Source organism: Tupaia chinensis, unplaced genomic scaffold (assembly GCF_000334495.1).
Source record: "Tupaia chinensis unplaced genomic scaffold, TupChi_1.0 Scaffold000079_1, whole genome shotgun sequence".
In the NCBI taxonomy this organism is placed as follows: domain Eukaryota; kingdom Metazoa; phylum Chordata; class Mammalia; order Scandentia; family Tupaiidae; genus Tupaia; species Tupaia belangeri.
The window spans coordinates 916,454-930,558 of NW_006159540.1; the positions used below are offsets into that span (position 1 = coordinate 916,454).

At 36.2% G+C, this 14,105-nt stretch overlaps 1 pseudogene; it reads left to right on the top strand.

Moving 5' to 3' along the window:
- Positions 1-9,340: 9,340 nt before the first annotated feature.
- On the top strand, positions 9,341-9,875 carry LOC102491228 (actin-related protein 2/3 complex subunit 3 pseudogene; annotated as a pseudogene).
- Positions 9,876-14,105: the final 4,230 nt, after the last annotated feature.

Sequence of the window (14,105 nt, forward strand, 5' to 3'; positions counted from 1 at the left end):
TTACTCATTGTGGTCCTAAATTGTAAGTAACATACATGAGTGAATATATTTTGAGCTGGAATTCAACATCTTGTATTTTAGTGCACATAATATATGAAAGAAAGGAATTTGTGAGTACTGATTTTTATTCATTTTCATGTGCTGATTCACAGGGAATTTGGACCCAAACCAAGACAGCACAAATAATAGGAAAGAGGTAAATGCATCATATTCACTCAGAACAGTCTACCAAAGGGACCCGAATAGGACTAAAGACGAGGCATTTTAGAATGTTTTTGATGTCTCGTACATATTATTAAAATTAAACAACTTATGTATTAGAAAATAAATGTAGTCTATACGATTGTGGCTTGATGTGACCCTCATTGTCAGTCATAGTTCCATTGATCTCTTCTTAGATCATAAAAGAAGTTTGGTAATATTATTAATGTTACCAGTTCAGCTATTGAATACCCTGGTGCCAATTGCATGTGCAATAAATACAGAGGGGAAATATGTTTGTCTGAACCACTTTCTAGTAAACTTATTTTATTTTTCTGTTACAACATTTAGGGTAGTTCCAAGCAGCAAGATTTTTTTTGTCTCCTTCCCAGATCAATATCCTATTTCTCAGAAATAATCTCTCATCTGTGCACAAAAATGTTCATTATTCCCAAGAGACTATTAATTACTTACTGCTTTATTATGTTGTTAATTCATCACTGAAACATTGCTAAAGTTGTTGGACCTTATAAGGCCTTGTCACTCCAAACTATGGGTATTTTCTTAAGGTCCATCCCCATCAACTGGCCAATGATGTTGCTATTTTGGTGGAATACAAGTTTCAGCCTTATGTCTTCCTTTAATAAAGTGCCATCAGCAATGCAGAAAGAGTTTTCTAGATATTCCAGGCCTGCATATTTTCAATTATAGTTATACTCACATTATGATCATACCCAGATCTCCGATGGACACGTCAATGTTATTAGTTTTCTTGTTTAATTGGTTAATATTAATGGTACTGTTAGAAGTACTCAGAATAAATCTAAAAAAATAAAAATTGAAAACACATCTGTGCGAGACCAGCAAGTGGCTTGGTGGTTAAGGTGCTGGACATTCCCACATGACCGACCACAGTTCATGTCCTGGACCTGGTGGCTTCCTTCTCACTTTCTCTCTCTCTCTCTCTCTCTCTCTCTCTCTCTCTGTCTCGCTCTGGTCAAATTAAAATAAGTGAATGAGTAAATAAAATAAAATAAATGATTCTAATAAAAAGAAAACACATCTGTGGTTGCATTAGTACCATATGTAGTAGTTGCCAGCTCCAGGTTACTAGCTACAGACGAAATGCTTCAGAGGTCAATCACAAGGAAAGTATCATTGTATTCCTATATATGAAATAAATGTTTTGCAACTGAGTGTGAATATACTGGGTCGTCAGAAGAGTCATCACACATTTTCACATAGAAAAATACATCATGACTTTTCTGATGACTCAGTATAATACAATTTGTCCTGCTTGCTTGATTATAAGGAATAACATGAATTTTGAAGAAATTATGTGACTACTTAGATACTTTTAAGTAGGATTAATAAATATTATAGTTAGAAAAGTAGCTTCCAGGTACAGACGTTCACAGACATGGTAGACATCTACAAAATACTAAAATTCTGTGGCTTAAAACAGTGAAAGAGTGAGTAGTCAGTGGGTCACTTCTGTTATCAGCATTTGCTTGGCTCACTGTCATTTTTAACCTGTAAATTGCATTATGTATATACCATGGCAATCTCCTGCTGCGATTTTTTAAAAAATATTTTTAAATAGTCAGTACCTCAGTGATCCAATACTGCTTAGAATGGTCAATGAAAACATGACAAAATGTATATAGTAATATTCACTTACTACCCTTTTATTTCACTCTCTCTACTTTTGATGCTATTTCACTTCTGTCAGAGCAGTGAAAAAGATGATGCTGACCAGGTATTGTTTATTAACTACTGACCAAAGCTATCATTAAAAAAAAATAATAATTTTCTTTTTCTTAGATGAATTCACTATTGAACATTTGTAACCTATTTGGGAAACCAGTTCATTCCTTAACATCAGATTTAAAGTGAAAATTAAAGTAATAGCTGGGACTTCACAGATCATTATAAAGTAATACATGTCTGACTTATGTTAAAAAAAACAGGAATCAACTACTTAAACAAGGACCAAATACTAAAAACCACTGATGCTTCACTTTATGCACTATTACAGAATATATATTTAATACTACAACAGATTTACAAGTTATTCAAAACTTTGAACTTCCTTAATCATTATGTGTCCCGATATTGGATCTTTTTTACACATACTTACAAATAGAAAATTTATAACAGGTAAATCTGCATTAGAGGTCTACTCCTGATATTTAATATATCTAAATTAAAATGGGAACCAGCAGTTAGCGTAATGGCTATGTCGCTGGATTCCCATATAGTCGACCGCGGTTTGCATCCCGGACCCGGTGGCTTAGAACTCACGCCGGGCGTGTGTGCGTGCGTGCCCAAGATCCCAAGAGGAGAATGGAGGAGAAGGGATTGCGGCGTGACCATCCCCCCGGGGGGTGATTTCTCGCTTTCTGTCTCTACGTCTCTCTCTGCCTGGCGAGCGCACGCACCCTATAGCAAAAAAAACTCTCAAAAAAATAAATTAAAATAAATCTCAAATTATCTAATAATTATGATTATTGTTATCCTCTATAGTATATATAATTAAGAAATGAAAATAAATACAATGACATGTTCTTTATGTATATCAAATTGCAAAATTAGTAATACACATAATTTATGAATAAACTTAAGATCAGTCTTTTGAAAAATTTTAGTTAGTAGTAACATGTTTTAATGGCTGGAGATTTGGCAGTAAATGGTTGCAGGTCCCTTTGGGGAAGACAAGAAGGAAGACTGGAGGATTAATAGTATAAATCGTTTGCACTGTAGTAAAATCTCTTCTAAAGGCAACCTGGTTACTGCTTCAATTGCAGAGGTCTGATTCTGTGAACTGGCTCAAGTCTAGAAATAGATAGATTGTCTTGATTTTTATGAGATTTAAGTTAGACTTCTGTTCATGAGACTAAGAGCTTTTCTGATTATACAGATCACACAGAGAGTGTGTGAATTCACTGGGAAGAGCGAGACAGAGTAAGTGAGAAAGCATCGCATGTGAGGAATGGTCATACTTCAATCATTTCTCCTCCATTATCCCTCTTTTTTGGAATTTAAGAATGTATGAACATGTGCCTGGTATGTTTCTCAAGTCACTAAATCTGGAATTTGAACTGTGTAGTCAGCCATGTTGGACCCAGCCACCTTAATCACCATGCCATGGGCTGGCCTGCTGTCTTATTTTCCGTATGCCTAAAGTCTACAGGACAGGCAGTCAGAAAATAAAAATGGACGTAAAGTGGGTGAAAGCAAAGATAAGCTTGAAACCACACTCATAAATTGGAATTCACAAACAGGAGAAAATCTTATGAGCAGAATGGAATCCAAGTTGGACTTCTTTCCTTTCATTTTTGCAGAAATAGCTGCAGCAGTCCTCCTTGCCGAAGATGCTGATATGTCTTGTTATGGAGCTAACCACACATTTTGCCCAGAAGTAGAGCAGTTCAAGGAGAATTTAGGGAAAAGTGAATTTAATTGCTAGCCAAGCATCTGCCACTTCTCAATGATATCCATCAACAAATAAACAGTGGGTCACATGAGCAACCAAATTCCCCTTTCTGACTTTCTAAGTATAAAAACAAAATGGCTGCTGCTTTACTTCTGTCTTTCAAATATTATGGAAAAAATATCTTCTGATGTTTATCCATAAGCATGTATGAAAGGGAATTTTGAGAAACATTGTTCAGCCAAGTTAAGTGGGCAAATTACAAAGTCAGTAAATCACATCAATATGCATACAGCAAAACATAAATTTCTATGAATAACATCAACAAAAACTTCAAGTAGGCACATATTAAACTCCAGTCTGGATTTGTCATCAAAAGATTTTGCATTAATATAACAGAAACACATTCAATATCTTAAAGATCTTTGGGTTTAAGCATTCTGAATAAGACAATCAGGACTTGTGTATCTTTAATTCCAAGTAGAACAAAGTTAAAGACATGTTATTTTTGGGGGGAGGAGGGACAATAAATTTGTGTATCAAGAAAACTATTGTTTTCTATATCTAGCCAAATATTTACAGCCCTAAGAGACTTTCAAGATTTTTTTTAAATGTCTTTCTTTTTTTTCAAAACATCATTGAAAAGTAAGTGTCTTCAACTATACTCAGCTCATAATACAGCAAATAGCTGAACAGAATAATAATTCATTATTTCCAGCATATATAATGACTCAGCAACAGAGAAATCTGGTCATCTGGTCAAAGAAAGGCAGAGGAACTCTGTCCTTTAAGAATTAAATCCTATTCAGTTTGCATAGTGCCCTGGAATGTCATTTGCAAATGTGACAATGTATATATCCCATAAGACAAATAAAGTATCAATAATTTAGGTCCTAAAATATATCAAAAGAATTAGATTTGAGGGGCTCCGTCATTATCTGGCGTCTATTCAACGTTGTATCTACGATTAGAAATGTACATGACAGGAACTCTCAGAATCTTCCAGATTCTTCTTTTTTTTTTTTAAGAGGTTTTTTGCTATAGGGCGTGTGCGCTCACCAGACAGAGACAGACAGAGAGACAGAAAGCGAGAAATCACCCCCCAGGGGGGACGGTCATGCCACAATACCTTCTCCTCCATTCTCCTCTTGGGATCTTGGGCATGCACGCACACACACCCGGCGTGAGTTTTAAGCCACTGGGTCTGGGACTCTAACCACGGTCAACTACATGGGAGTCCAGCGACATAGCCATTACACTAACTGCTGGTCCCCTGGATTCTTCATTTAAGGTTCTGGTCATCTGTGGCCACAATGTAACACCTGTACTTACTCTGTTCTAAGCAGTCATCTGTATAGGTTCCCTTGTGTGTGTATGAGAATCGTGCAAATATTAAGTCCTTGGTGATTCTTAGAGTCACTCAATAAATTTTGCCCTGCTTTCTCAATTTTAGCCATTACACAGTCAGTTATACATGGGATATGCTTGACATGTAGACAATCTGCCATTGATGGTACCAAGTCCAATTTGGCTTTATTGGAAAAGTTGATAAAGCTGGCATCAGTCAGAATGTGGTAAGATGGATCCAGCTGTGTATTATATTGAAAGAATAAGCAAGAAGGCTGTTGGGGGATGATTCTTTTCTTCAGTGTGCGGGCATCTTTCTTTTCTTTTCTTTTTAAGTTTTAATCTATTCTTTTCTTCGAGCTTCTGATCTCTGAGACTGAGCATTCACTTCATGGTCGCATACTTCCTTGCTTTCTTTTGTTTCCCCATGCCACACTCTTGTTTCTTTCCTCTTCCTTTCATGAGGGTGAAGGAGAGAGAAGGAAAGACAAGTTCCTTCAAAAGGGTCTCATATCCGACCCTTCCCCAGCCTTTTCCAGCCACCCAACATCATGGGTGCTTATGTCTGGAGTGTATGAGTTGACTGGGGAACTGAACCTGTGATCATCCATATTGATCTAGCATCACTTGAGCAGAGCATTGGTGCTATGGCACTGATCAGGCCAGTAACAGTTTTATTCTAAATGGATATACAATATATATGAACAGTAAACAAACTTCCTCAGGCCACAGATACACTTTTGACAATCATTCTTTAGTGTACTTATACAAAAAAGCATCTGGCAATGAGAATAATCTGTCAGAAAAAGCTAGATTCATCGAACCATTTTGTACTTTACTTTGCTAGGACTCAGAAAAGTATTTTTGAATATATATTACATTGTTTAAACCTAGCTACGTTGCATAAAATTATGGTATTTCGACATTACAATTAAATATACACATATTTTCAGAAGACCTACCATGGAAAAGGTGTAAGCAAAGGAAAAATATTCAATTAAAACACAACATTCTTAGCAAAAACAAAGCAAAGATGTAAGATCTTTACTGTCACTTTGAAATATGTATAAAACTATAAAAGTTAATTAAACCACTTGTAAGTTTTTGTTTGTTTGTTTTACCTTAGAGTGTGTGTGTTTGCGAGAGAGAGAGAGAGAGAGAGAGAGAAAGAGAGAGACAGGCAGACAGACAGTGAGAGGGAAAGTGATAAATCACTCCCTAGGGAGAATGGCCATGCCACAATCCCTTTTCCTCCATTCTCCTCCCCAGATCTTGGATGCTCACGCATATGGACCCAGTGTGAGTTTCAAGTCACCGGGTCAGGACTCAAACATGGTTGTCCATATAGGAGTCCAGCAGAGTAACTGATATGCCGTTTGCAAGTCCCAAACCACTTGTAAGTTTTAAGACTCAGGCAAGCCATTCTACTTTAAATAAAATCCTTAGAGAGAGAGAAAGAGAGAGACAGGCAGACAGACAGTGAGAGGGAAAGTGATAAATCACTCCCTAGGGAGAATGGCCATGCCACAATCCCTTTTCCTCCATTCTCCTCCCCAGATCTTGGATGCTCACGCATATGGACCCAGTGTGAGTTTCAAGTCACCGGGTCAGGACTCAAACATGGTTGTCCATATAGGAGTCCAGCAGAGTAACTGATATGCCGTTTGCAAGTCCCAAACCACTTGTAAGTTTTAAGACTCAGGCAAGCCATTCTACTTTAAATAAAATCCTTAGGAAATGTAGCTTCTGTCATGTCATTTCTGTGTGTGTGTGGGGGGGGGTAGGGTTTAGGAACCTACGTTTAGTGAGTTTTCCTCTCCATCCAGAGGCAGTTGCAAAACTACCTCTTAACATTTAAATATTAGAAAATTATTTTATTATTGATACAGCCAACTAGCAAACATCAAGTGAATATAAGACAAACTACATGAGACAAATGGTGCTGCCCAGTTCACTTATTTGAGAATTATTTTTTATTTATCTTGAGAACACATATGTGATGAGTTGCATCTATTTAGCTATATGAAAGGGTGAGCTTTTGCTCTTTGCAATCTTACAGTGTATTGTCTGTGGTTTACATTGCATTCTGTTTTGATATTTATTCTATAATAAAATTGTTTTCTTTCTTTCTATATAAAATAAGTTTTGTGAGTTAGAAGGCATTTGATTTTAATTTTATGTTCCCGTCTATGTATATATATATTTTATACTTTCTAAGAAATAAAATCACTTTGTGAAGAGCAAACTAAAGGGAACCTGCAATGTCCTTACTGGTATTTGCTAATCTGTAAAAGTCATTTCGTATTGCTAACAGAGAGAATGACCTCTCAAACTGATGCAGAAAATACATTGAAGAGAATGGAGCCAGCCAACATCTCCCCTCAAATAGGTAACGTTAAACATTTTGGTTTCAAATAATTAATCCTTAATCTATAGGATTAATTAAAATTTGACATTACAAATTTGAGTTATTTTCAAACAGCTTCTCTCACTAAATGGCTCACATTAAATCAGAACCTCCAATATCTCATAAATATCTTGTCCTTCCAAGAAATCAGTAAGACTCTACCAAGGTAGTTAATTTTCTTATGGCAATAAGCAATAAATCTGTCTATATTTAATCAATGGTTTACCCTGGTAGTTTTTAAAGAAGCAACAGTAGTCACCCCAACTGGTTAAAAAAATGCTTTGAGTTATTACAGATTTCTTTACTATAAAATGTATATAAAATAAAAGAACATTAGCATCACTGTTTTGTTGTATTCAGCACTTTGCCATATGGTAAACATACATTAGAAGACAATTAAGGGTGGAAAGGAACTGCATTTCTCACATAGCATGATTACATAGTGTGAAAACGTTCAGCAGTTGTTTATGAACTCAGAGAATGCTGGAACATAAGCTATATCTTTACAAACATAAGGAATACTTTCAAGAAAAATATAACTAGCATTTTAGTTCTTTTTAAAAGATCTAATTAGTATGTCTTTTAAAGAAAAACCATCTAAAATTCAGATAAGTTTATGTGAATTTTAGTCACATTTAATTTTCAGATTGTAAATCAGGATAAAATTTTAATTCTTTTGGTACTCTCATACATGGATATGCAAATATAAAATTTAGCTATTGAGTTAACTGAACATACAGTGCATTGAGACTGTTAAAATACCTGGCAGATTTAAAGCTATATTTATAAATGTGTGAAAAATGGTTTTGGTAGAGAAAAGAACTGCACAATGGAGGCATTAAAATCTGAATAACGAAAATAATAGGGAATTGATACAAAACAGAACTGAGTTATTTATTAGTAAATGTGCAACACATTGGAAAAATTGGATGAACCACCAGTATACTGTCTAGAAAAACTCTGCGATCTGAACCACATAATCAAAACAAGAGGAACAGACAGAATATTATCCACACCTCAGAAGGTTTTCTCATGGTGCTAGTTCCTTTTGAAAATTATGGAGACATTTTGGTGTTTTCATAGGTGTATATATACATTAAAACTTACACTTAAACATGAAGCCTAATTTATCTCAATTATACCTCAACAAATTGTTTGTAAAAACTAAATATATAAGACAGTTCCCAATAATCATAGGTACAATAAAGTAATTAAATAGAAAGAAAAAGAGGAATATATATTTTTAAAAACCAACATTTTTAATGAGAAAACTAAAGATTAAAAATAAATCAGAAAATATGGGACCAGCAGTTAGCATAATGGCTATTTTGATGAACTCCCATGTAAGCTGACCGTGGTTCAAGTCCTGGACCTGGTGGTTTAAACTCTTGCCGGGCGTGTGTGTGTGCGTGCCTGAGATCCCGAGAGGAGAATGGGAGAATGGAAGAGAAGGGATTATGGCATGGCAATTGTCCCTAGGGGGTGATTTCTCGCTTTCTCTCTCTCTTTCTCTCTCTCCTCTCTCATCTTTCTGGCAAGTGCATGTCCCCTATAGCAAAAACCTCTCAAAAAAAAATAATAAATAAAAATAAATAAAAAAAGGGAACCAGCAGTTAGCGTAATGGCTATGTCGCTGGACTCCCACATAGTCAACCGCAGATTGCGTCCCAGACCTGGTGGCTTAAAATTCACACCGGGTGCATGTGCCTGTGTGCCCAAGATCCCGAGAGGAGAGTGGAGGAGAAGAGATTGCGGTGTGACCATCCCCCCTGGGAGGTGATTTCTAGCTTTCTGTCTCTATGTCTCTCTCTGTCTATCTGGTGAGCGCACACACCCTATAGTGAAAAATACCTCTCAAAAAAAAGAAGACTAAATTAGAGAATAAAAGATCATGAAAAAGCATTGCAAACTGAACCCAATCTGGTCTAGGTGAAAACCCGGGTGATACCAACATGCTGGCTTATCACTCTTCTCTCACGGACCCCAACACCAAACTCATTGGAAACATGGCACTGTTATCTATCAGAAGTCATTTCAAAGGACCTGCCCCTAGAGAGACAAAAGATACAGATACTGTGGATGAAGCCATCTATTACTTCAAGGCCAATGTCTTCTTCAAAAACTATGAAATTAAGAATGAAGCAGATAGGACCTTGATCTATATAACTCTCTGCATTCCTGAGTATCTGAAGAAAATCCAAAAGTGCAATTCCAAAAGCCAAGGTGAGAAAGAAATGTATACACTGTGAATTATTAATTTTCCCATTCCTGGAGAGCCTGGTTTTCCACTTAATGCAATTTATGCCAAACTTGCAAACAAAAAAGGGAGATGAAGTGATGAGAGCATACTTACAGCAGCTAAGGCAAGAGACTATACTGAGGCTCTGTGAGAAAGTTTTTGATCCTCAGAAGGATAAACCTCATAAGTGGTGGACTTGCTTTTTGAAGAGACAGTTCATCAACAAGAGCCTCTCAGGACCTCAGTGAAGGGATCCTGGGCAGCTACCGTCTCCCGACATGAGCAGCATTTTATAGCGAGATGTACACAATCCTTTGCCTTTGTTTCGTAAAGTTTTATACAGAAGAGAGAAGTGAGCCTGTCTTTGCTTGGAAAGCTCTTGATCAAGAATTTGAGTTGGGGGGAGGGAGAGTGGGTTGTCCAAGGATGATTTGAAATTTCTGCAATATTAAGCTGGTGCTTAGTAGGAATAAGTAATAATAAAGGCATTTCTAACGTTCAAAAAAAGAAAAAGCATTGCAAACTGAGAGAATAGCAACTACATGCAAAAATATGGATTTAGTTTCACAATGATAACTTGAATTAAAGAGGACAGGTATAAAAGGATATTTTGGAGTATTTTGAGCAATTACTTATTTAGAAACTAAAAAAAATGCTCAAGTTACTCTCCACTGTTTGAATTCAGAAGATTGATTGCCACCAAGGATTTGTAGGTAGAAGCTGATAAGATGCTTCTGGGCCTAAAGTATAAGGTAAACTTTTGGGGGTCTGTAAATGTTGGTTTTGATTGAGGGTTGTTTATTCATGTATATTAAATTGATGAAAATCTTGTGACTCACAAGATAACATATGAATACATTGTATGTATACATATGCTAAGATATATAGACTATAAATTTTCTTTTTTTAGTTTTACTATATGACACCTGCCCTCACTGAAGAGAGACAGAGAGAGAAAGAGAGAGCATGACAAAGTGAGAAATTTCCAGGGAGAAATTTCATGTTGCAATCCCTTCTCATTCATTCTCCTCTGGAGATTTTGGGAGTGCACACACATGCTGGAGAGCCTGGTTTTCCACTTAATGCAATTTATGCCAAACTTGCAAACAAAAAAGGGAGATGAAGTGATGAGAGCATACTTACAGCAGCTAAGGCAAGAGACTATACTGAGGCTCTGTGAGAAAGTTTTTGATCCTCAGAAGGATAAACCTCATAAGTGGTGGACTTGCTTTTTGAAGAGACAGTTCATCAACAAGAGCCTCTCAGGACCTCAGTGAAGGGATCCTGGGCAGCTACCGTCTCCCGACATGAGCAGCATTTTATAGCGAGATGTACACAATCCTTTGCCTTTGTTTCGTAAAGTTTTATACAGAAGAGAGAAGTGAGCCTGTCTTTGCTTGGAAAGCTCTTGATCAAGAATTTGAGTTGGGGGGAGGGAGAGTGGGTTGTCCAAGGATGATTTGAAATTTCTGCAATATTAAGCTGGTGCTTAGTAGGAATAAGTAATAATAAAGGCATTTCTAACGTTCAAAAAAAGAAAAAGCATTGCAAACTGAGAGAATAGCAACTACATGCAAAAATATGGATTTAGTTTCACAATGATAACTTGAATTAAAGAGGACAGGTATAAAAGGATATTTTGGAGTATTTTGAGCAATTACTTATTTAGAAACTAAAAAAAATGCTCAAGTTACTCTCCACTGTTTGAATTCAGAAGATTGATTGCCACCAAGGATTTGTAGGTAGAAGCTGATAAGATGCTTCTGGGCCTAAAGTATAAGGTAAACTTTTGGGGGTCTGTAAATGTTGGTTTTGATTGAGGGTTGTTTATTCATGTATATTAAATTGATGAAAATCTTGTGACTCACAAGATAACATATGAATACATTGTATGTATACATATGCTAAGATATATAGACTATAAATTTTCTTTTTTTAGTTTTACTATATGACACCTGCCCTCACTGAAGAGAGACAGAGAGAGAAAGAGAGAGCATGACAAAGTGAGAAATTTCCAGGGAGAAACTTCATGTTGCAATCCCTTCTCATTCATTCTCCTCTGGAGATTTTGGGAGTGCACACACAGGCACCTGGCATGTTTAACAAATCTCCAGGTACAGAACTTAAACTGCTAAGTTAGCCTCTGTAGGATACAACTGCCTTAATCTGCACACTACCTGCTGGCCCTGTAGACTAATTTAATTTAATGTTTAAAGTTAATATTAATCATATAAAATAGATATATTATCCCCATTTTTGAAAATTTCCCATCAATTATCTTTTGTTAAGATGTGATCTCCCACTTCTGACATAGAACTATAAATTGCAGGCTGTAAGTGTACTTAAAACTTATCAACACTTTTACATTTAATGTCAATTATTTTAACAATTAAAGCCCTTCTTTGTTTTCTTCCCAGGATTAAATGTCTTTTACATGGGTTTTAGTAAAAGATTAAGAAAGAACTTTGCTGGTTTACATTCTTCAAATATACACCTGAGCTAAGCATTTTAAATCGAGATTTGCAAAACCATTTTGCTACTTTTAAATTATCTAATGTGTGGGACCAGCAGTTAGTGTGATGGCTTTGTTGCTGGACTTGCATGTAGACAACCGCAGTTCAAGTCCCTGACCCAGTAGCTTAAACTCATGCCAGGCACATGTACATGCAGCATGCCCAAGATCCCAAGAGAAAAATGGAGGAGAAGGGATTGTGGCATGGCATTTCCTCTGGAGGTGATTTCTCATTTTCTGTCACTTTGTCTCTCTCTGCCTTTCTGGAGAGTGCACATGCCCAATAGCAAAAAATAAATAAATAAATAAACTCTCAAAAAAAATTACCTAATGTGCAAAGAAGACCTTGAAAATGGATTGATGAAATAAAAATCACTATAGAAATAGAAACAAAATAATACATTTTGACCAGAAATTGAAGTATCTGAAATAATAATACTTTTTTTACAGAGGCCAGCAGATGACTATGTCGCTAGACTTCACATGTCCAACCACAGTTTGAGTCCTGGACCTGGGGGCTTGAAAATCATGCTGGAACATGTGCATGTGTGCCCAAGACTGTGGTGTGACCATCCCTCAGAGGAGTGATTTCTCACATTCCTTCTCATTGTCTCTGTTTCTCTCTCTGATGAGCACATGTGCCCTAAGGCAAAAATCTCTTTAATAAAAACAAAGAGGAATATCTTTTACAATGTGTCAATCATGCCAGGAGACAATGATGATAAGAAATATGGACTGGACACACTAGAACTTATCAGGAGGTTGAGACAAAGATAAGAATGGAAAAACTATCATATGTAGCATATGCAATGAGATTTATAGTACTCAACAATTAAAATTCAATTATAATACAGATATTCTTATTTCACTTTAAAAGGAGGATAGATTTATTTAAGAAGGGTTAAGTAACTTCATTAAGATAACATGAGGAGCTAGCAAGTGGCATAGTGCTTAAAGCACTGCAGTCCAAAATGACAAACCACAGTTCAAGTCCCAGACCAGATGGCTTGCTTTCTTATTACCCCCCCGTGAATGCATGAGCCCTATAACAAATTAAATAGTAATAATAATAATAACAATAAATAAAATTAAGTAAATAATTCTTAAAAATAAGAACATGTAAAAATAATGACAAAATCTGGGACCAGCAGCTAGCATAACAGCTATGTCGCTGGACTCCCATGTAGTCAACCACGGTTCGAATCCCGGACCTGGTGGCTTAAAACTCCCGAGAGGAGAATGGAGGAGAAGAGATTGCGGCATGGCCTGTTTGGCGAGTGCACGTGCCCTATAGCACAAACCTCTCCAAAAAAAAATTAAATAAATAATGACAAAATCATGTTTTGTTAAGACTAAAAGACTATAATATTGGGCCAGCTGGAAGTGTGGTGGTTAAGGTAACTGGTTTCCACATGACTGACTGTGCTTCAAATCCCAGACCAGGTGGTTTGAAAACATGTTAAGTTTATGTGTGTTCATGCCCCAAAATCTGAGAGTAGAATGGAAAAGTAGAGATTATGGCATGGCTGTGTCCCCATGATTTCTCACTTTCCCATTCTCTGTCTCTCCCTAGCAAGTTCTTAGGGTATACAGTGGAAAAATAAGTATATAAAAATAAAAAAGACTATAATATCTAAAAGAGTGTGACTATAGAAGATACTACCTTACTTATAGTTTTCATTCATTAACTAAGATGTATCCCTAAAATTTATAGAGAGGTAAATAATAAGTTTAAGATGTCATAAATATATTTTTATTATGGCTAAGCATTAGGTTTGTAAACTGTTCTATCTCTCTTTGGAGGTAAAGGGCCTATCAACTTTTGAAAACATGGTAATGACAGATCCAAGCAAACTACTTAATGGTTTTGCCAGCAGGAGAGACTTTACCTATGGAATGCTCTTAGCAGTGTTTACCTATTTTCTTTTTTTTTCCTTCTTTTTTTGGAGGTTTTTGCTATAGGGCA